The following is a 6930-nucleotide window of genomic DNA, read 5'->3' as shown; positions in this document are numbered from 1 at the left end:
CTGGACAGGCAACCTCCTAGTCCTCGCGATGCTACATTCCCGTGAGGACTGACCTACAACAGGGACTTCAGAGACTCCTGAGTTCACTGAAATGAGCTACACTGGTGATGGTGGAGTGAGATGAGGAGAGACTGGTGGAGGGGGAGGGCGGCCAGGAAACACATGGTCAGGGGTGGTGGCAAGGCCTGGGGAAGGTGTCCGGTGCTGAGGGAGCACTTGAAGGTCCAGGTTACTGCGGGTGGGAAGGTCTCCAGGTGGGAGAGGTGAGCATGGCCAGGGCAGAGCCAGTGAGGTGGGAGTGGTCCCTGAAGAGGTCAGAGTGGGAGATGGTGGCCAGGTCCCATGGGACCTTGGTAAGTAGCTGGTTCTTTATGTTTTACTCGAAGTATGACAGGAAATCCCATGTTTTAAACTTTGAAGAGGAGAAGCCTTATATATTTTTAAAATAGCTTCCTAACTGCTGAGTGGTGTTTGGTTTCTCTACTGATCACAGTGGGCCCAGGAGAAAGTTAGGAGGCTGTGGGATAATGAGACCCAGATGCTGGTACACACCCTCTTTAAACCTTGGTCACTGGCCAGGCAACAAGATGTCCAGAGATAGCTGTAGAGTAGGGAGGTGGGGGAAGTGGCCCTACCCTTTATAGCAGAGAAGGGCTAAAACTCCAGCTCCTGGTAATTGCCAGTCCCATACCAGGCTCAGAACCTCAACAGCACAGTCCTTGCCCTCTGACTGAGGAGGACTCTGGAAGGGCAACAGGGCAAGGCTGAAACCCTGTCTGGTCCAGTGAAGACAGAGAAATCAAGGAAGCCCCTGTGAGGAGGCAGGATCTTCCCCTACAGCTGCTCCTTCTTCCTCCAAGGGCTTGCTAATCCAGTGGTAGTAGAGCATACCCCAGTGTCCCTGCAGCTCAGTCCTACTGGCCTGTGACTGCTGGTCTCGCCTCAGGGTCAGAGCAGCAGGTGGGCAGATGTGGCTGTCCCTCCCCCTATCACAAGCAGCCTGGAGAGCTGCTAACACCCCACTGAGATGCTGGGAGAGGCTTTAACCAGAGGTTGCCCCTCCCTCTTCCCAGTTCCTCCTCCAGGGTCCTCCACCAGCTGGCCTCTGAACTCCATCACCCCTCAGATCTAGTAGTAGGGAGAAATGAACTAAAGGACAATTTCCCAAAGTTGTTCAGAATTTCAAAGACATTCAGCAGACAGTGATGAAGAGATAAACAACTGGCAGAAGTCAGTGTCCCTGTAAAAGCTGTGGGTGAGTGTAAGTGGGATGGAAACAGCCAATTTCTCAGTTGAGTCAGATAATGGATGACAGGGCAATGAGACCCTGCACCTATTTGAAAATGAGGAAACAGGCCCGTGCTCAGGAGGTGAGTTCCCACAGGCACAGAGCCCCTCAGCAGCAGGGCTGGGCCCAGAACCCACACTTTCAATGATGCAGGAAGTGGGGCAGCTGTGCTCCCCACTGTCTCCTGTGTTTGTGCAGAAGGGTCCTCGGGGAAAGAACAAAGTTGCATTTCCTTTTGGGCAATGACTCATGATCTTTTAGTCTGGCCCAAGCAGCCCATCCCCCCACCTTTGCCTCTGACCTAAGTCCTCCTCCCTGCCCAGGACGAGGGAAGGCCATCAGTCACAACCCATGACTCCCAGCCACTGCGCTGTGTCCATGGGCTCTCACCCTCTATCTTGGTGCAACTTGGCCTGGGCTTTGGCATCAACAAGTGTGGCTTCAAACCCTGGCTCTACCACAGTTCCCCCAGCTGTGTGACCTTGGACAAGCTAGTCAGCTCACCTGAATGTCTCAACCCTATAACAAAGCGGGAATACTACAGTCCATATCCCAGAGAGCTATTTTGAAGTAAAAATAAGAATATGTAGGTAAGAAGCTTAGACAACACCAGGCATTGCGTAAACAGCCAACAAATAATACAATCAAGACAAATTAAAGTCATTTAATGACTACCTTACCTCTCCAGCTTCATCTCCTGTCACTTTCCAGAATATAACTCCCCAGAAAGATTAAATTGCTCAAAGCTACAGACGTGACACCCACACTTTTCTGTTTTCCCATGCCTTTTTATTTCCAGTCCCTAACACATAGTATACACATGCAATAATCTGCAAAACAAATATTGTCTAGAATTCATTCCTTTTACATTTCTATCTACATGGTCAGCTTAGTTTAGCGGTCCCTACTCTGGGAAGGCTGCCCTGAACCCCTAGGTGGGCTGCACTCTTGCCCCGGATTCCTGTGCGCACATGCTTCATGGTACTCACCAGGAGCTGGCTTTGTGTACCTTCTTGCTGACCCAGTTGCACACACGCACCTCAGTGCCCGAGTCTCCTGTGAAGCAGTGATGTCTGCCCAGCATCTTGTCTGCTGTTGAGGAGGATGCTACCCAGCTCGAAGCTGTCATCTCTCAGTAGCTTCTCCTCACATTCAGAATCCTTGTCCAGGAAGGCCCTGGGCTCCAGCTCCCCCAGGCCGGCCACAGAGACACTGGGCTCCATTCCAGGGCTTTGGTGGCTGCCAGGTCAGCAGGCATATCGGAGGGCTCAGGGTCAGCGATGCTGGGGGTCTTGCGCTGCTTCTGCTGGGCCCAGACAAGGGACTGCTCTGTGCCCCCTGGGAGTCCCTGGTGGGATGGGTGCCAGGGGTGCGGCCGCCTGCAGAGCCACACTGAGAAGGCAGCTGTTGCTGCTGCTGCTGCTGGAACTGGAAGGCACCACATGTATGGCCAGGAAGGAGTTGGATGTTGTTCACCACTTCCTCATAAGGAGGTAGTAAATAGTTTGGCAAAAATCCTAAAATGGGGAGGTAGGGAGGAGAAATTACTGCACTGGCAATTGTTCCAGGACAGAATGCAAAGCTCATACCAAGCACAGGTCCCCCACCCCCAACCTGCCCTCCAAGTGACAGCTACAGCTCTTGGCAGTGGGCAGGGCAGTGAGATGAGGTTAGACTGGTGGAGGGGAGAGGGCAGCCTGGAAACACATGGTCAAGGTTGGTGTGAAGGCCTTGAGAAATTTTACTGAGAGAGGGACAGATGGGAGGGATCTAATCCAACTTCCTGACATAGGAGGGACCTGAGCTTTTGCACAGGCAAGGACTTCTTGGCTGACTGGAGTCAAAGCAGAGGGGCAGGCAGATGTGCTGGAAGGCCAGAGAGCATTTCCATGTGCACACGCCCTCACATTCCTGTTCACTCTGTGTTTACCATCTAAGTCCCACAGGCCTCAGAGAATCTACCTGGAGATTTCCTGACTACCTTTTTCTTTCCCCAACCTTCCAAGTCTAAGTAGTAAGGCCCTTTTCTGAAAAGTTAGAAATAGGGCCTCCCTAGCTGCGCAAGGGGTTAAGACGCAACCTATGAAGCTATCTGCAGCCGCTGCAGCCCGGGCCAGCCAGGGAGCAACCCACATGGCGCAGCAGACCTCTCCTGTCTCGCCCGCTGCTCCCCTCAGCAGTGTATTTTGTCAGTCTGCCTGTTCTGTTCCCCACTCTGTCTCTTGTGAATCCTCTCACCCCCACACCTCTGGCCTATATTCCAGCTCTTGTATGCATAAATAAATAAATCTTTAAAAAAAAATGGTTAGAAATTGGTGAGAGACACATGATGTGGATGAAGGTGGTCTGGGAAGACAAACTCAACCTGATTCAGATCCAAAACACTAGATTCCCAGCAAAGAGAGAGAGGCCAGTCATCCAAGACATATTAAGAACATGCGAGGTCAATTTGGCGACACTCTTATCGTACAACATTAATTGCTAGCATTTACTGAGCACATACTATATGCCAGGCACTGTGCTAAGCATCTTCCCCTTCTTCTTGTGGAATTCCACACTGGAGACCGCTACCTGCTACAGAAACACTGCAGAATTGGCCTTGGACAAGATGCACCACTTAACTTTTAACCCTGGACACTTACAGACACAAAAACCACTGATAAGATAACTGACTTTGCCTCTGAGAATCTTTGTAATAACTAAACAGGTATAAAAAAGTTTTATGTTTCAATTCTTCTTGCGAAATTACTCAGGCTCATTTTGTGCTGTAATTAAATACAAAAACCAATAGAATTCATTCCTTCTTAAATTTTATATAATGTGGCAAAGCCTCCAGGTCATCATTTAGAGTGATGTTATAGACACAACATATATCCAGTCCCACTTCTCTGAGTTGGCCTCTCGGAAGTCTGCAACATTTTATAGATAAGAAACTGACATCCCAAGTGCTGCACCTCCCCCTGCAGTGACCCTTAGGGCTAATGGCTTGCGCCACGGTCCCTAGGTCCGGCTGGGCAACCAGCGCGCAGGCGGAGAACAGCAAAACCCCCTGAAGATATACTTGCTGCACCTCCTCCTGCAGTGACCTCTAGGAATCCCTAGGTCCGGCTGGGCAACCAGCGCGCAGGAGGAGAACAGCAAAAAACCGTCTGAAGACATAGATAAGACGGAAACCTGTTGAAAGATAACGACCACCAGAAGCCACTACAGGAATGCTGTTCGCTCGGAAACTTATCTCACCTTCTCTAGACCCACAAACTTTATTCTAATACAACTGTCTCTCTAAAATCTTTTCTCTTTCTCTGTTTAAAAGGTCATTGGTTTGCCGATTAAAAAAGAACATACGAAATCTAATAACTAGGCTGATTCAAATGAAACGTTACTAAACTCTGTGTATTAATTGAACTGCTAGCTTAATAATTTCTCTGTTGTATACTTAGCCTAGTTTGTATTAATCTAAATGATAAAAATATTACATTGTGAAAAGTAAAATTCACCTGTGTTAATTAATAGTAATAGTGAGTAGTTAAAACAAAAAGTAATCATATAAAACAAAAAGAAAAATTAATAGCCTAACTACTTAGGAATGTGCCTGGGTCCAGATGTAAATCACTGCCCTGTCAATGATAAGCTAAACCTATAAGCAAGCTAATTTCTTCACTGATGTTCGCCATTCCTATGCCTTTAGAAAACATATATATACTGGTCACCAACTCAAATAAAATTACACTCAGATTTTCACTCTTGAAGTGTGTCTGTTTGTCATTTCTTTTTTTTTTTTTTTTTTTTTTTTATAGAGGCATGCTTTATTTATTTGTTTGCTGGTTTTGTTTTGTTTTTGTTTATACATGCACTGGGTACAGTCAGAAGCGCGGGAGGGTGAGAGAATTCACCAGAGCCAGAGCGGGGAGCAGAGCAGGCAGAAGGACCGAAGTACACTGCTGAGGGGAGCAGCGGGCGGCAGGAGAAGTCTGCACGCCATGTGGGACCCTCCTCCGGTGGCCGGGGAGCAGCCGGGGATCGAACCGGCGCCGCAGAGGCCGCGGGCAGCTTCGCAACCCAGCGCTCAACCGCTGCGCCACCGGGGGAGGCCCTGTTTGTCATTTCTTTAACCGAATCCCTGACCACCCTGCGCAGTCTCTCAACCCTGAGACGGCCTCATCGTCTACTGCTGTGCTGGTCCGCGGCACCAAGGCTGCAGATGACAGAATGGAGAATGTCAAAAACCTGGCCTCCTAACATTTACTTCAGTATCCTCTCTGTGAGTGAGTTCTAGCTGATAAAGCATATGTTATATCTTAAAATTTTCTTTTATTTTTTTTGTGTTCCTTGATTTATTTTTTAATTTTTTAATTATTTATTTTTAAATAAATAAACTACTTCTTAGCCCAGAAAAAGATATTGTTTTCAGTGGGATCTGAAATATTGAAGGTACCAATTAATTTGTTGCAGACCGTTTCAAAAGTGAGGACAGTGAAGAGCACATGTGGGTTCTCAGAGATACAGCTCATTCTAAGCACAATTCTAAACTCCATCCCGTTTTTCTCAGAATTTCCAGCTCTCTGAGGCAGGCCTTTTTTGGAAGCAAAAGAAATTGCTAAAGAGGTGTTCCACTACACCTCTCCCTGATTTGCCAATGGGCTGGCCCCTATTCCCCATTTCCCCTTACCCAGCATTCCCTCCCCAGCCTTTCTGCTCCTGCCAACACTTCTCCAACAGCCACAATGCAATGAAGTTACTGTTCTCTGATGTCAGCAGGCACAACCACCACAAGGCCAAAGTACTCACTCCCAGCTACAGGTGGAGCTGCATACTAAGAGCATGCAGACAAGCTTCACGCTGGACAACCTCATCCAGACCAGAATGAAAAACCTCAGTTGCCCAGACATCATGAGCATATGCTGCAAGGTGGGAATGAGGACTCGTAAAACAAGTTCAGTTCTTTGACTCCAGCACCGAGGACCCCTGTACACAGCTACATTCCAGCTATAACCTATATCCCAACTGTGGCTGAGATCATGGGTTGCACTAGCCACTGCATCTGTGGCTTATCCACTATCCCCGCCCACACATACACACAAAATGTAGCCACAGCGAGTGGCCTGTCATAGAGAAACCCTCCCTGGAAGCCCTGTCCAACTTCGCCAACAACCTGGCGAGTGGGTACTGAGCCCTTAAAAGCACAACTCTGGCAGAGCAGAACAACTCATCCTCCACTATGTCCTCTTCCACAAGCCTGTATCACCCCTGCTGCTGCCTCAGGCCTGGCCTGTGACAGGCCCTATGCCTATGGCATTGGCACAATGACAAAAAAAGGCTTCCTGGTGTGGATCAGTGAGGAGGGCCTCCTGGAGGCCATCTCCATGCATAAAGGGGACAACACGGAGGAAGTGCTCACCAGCTTCAGCAACAGCCGCACCCGGGTTCCGATGCCCTTCTTGTCTAAGAACTACAAGTTCATATGAAACCCTCACCTGGGCTATTTCTCACCTGCCTATCCAACCTGGGCACTGAGCAAGTTTGCACATCAAGCTGCCCCACCTGAGCAAGAACATAAAGTTTCCAGAGGTGATTAAGGGGCTAGAGTTTCAGAAGCTGGTACCAGGGGCAAGGATACCACAACCATGGATCAGGCCTTCTAG

The 6930-nt window shown here is 48.9% G+C and overlaps 1 pseudogene; it reads left to right on the top strand.

The window, feature by feature from the left end:
- The first annotated feature begins 6109 nt into the window (after positions 1–6109).
- LOC119253890 (creatine kinase B-type-like) lies at positions 6110–6930 on the top strand (annotated as a pseudogene).

The sequence above is a fragment of the Talpa occidentalis genome, unplaced genomic scaffold (assembly GCF_014898055.3).
Source record: "Talpa occidentalis isolate TD23 unplaced genomic scaffold, MPIMG_talOcc4v2.1 talOcc4.226, whole genome shotgun sequence".
Lineage (NCBI taxonomy): Eukaryota > Metazoa > Chordata > Mammalia > Eulipotyphla > Talpidae > Talpa > Talpa occidentalis.
The sequence above is the reverse complement of the archived record's forward strand: the minus strand, read 5'-3'. Positions and strand labels throughout refer to the sequence as shown.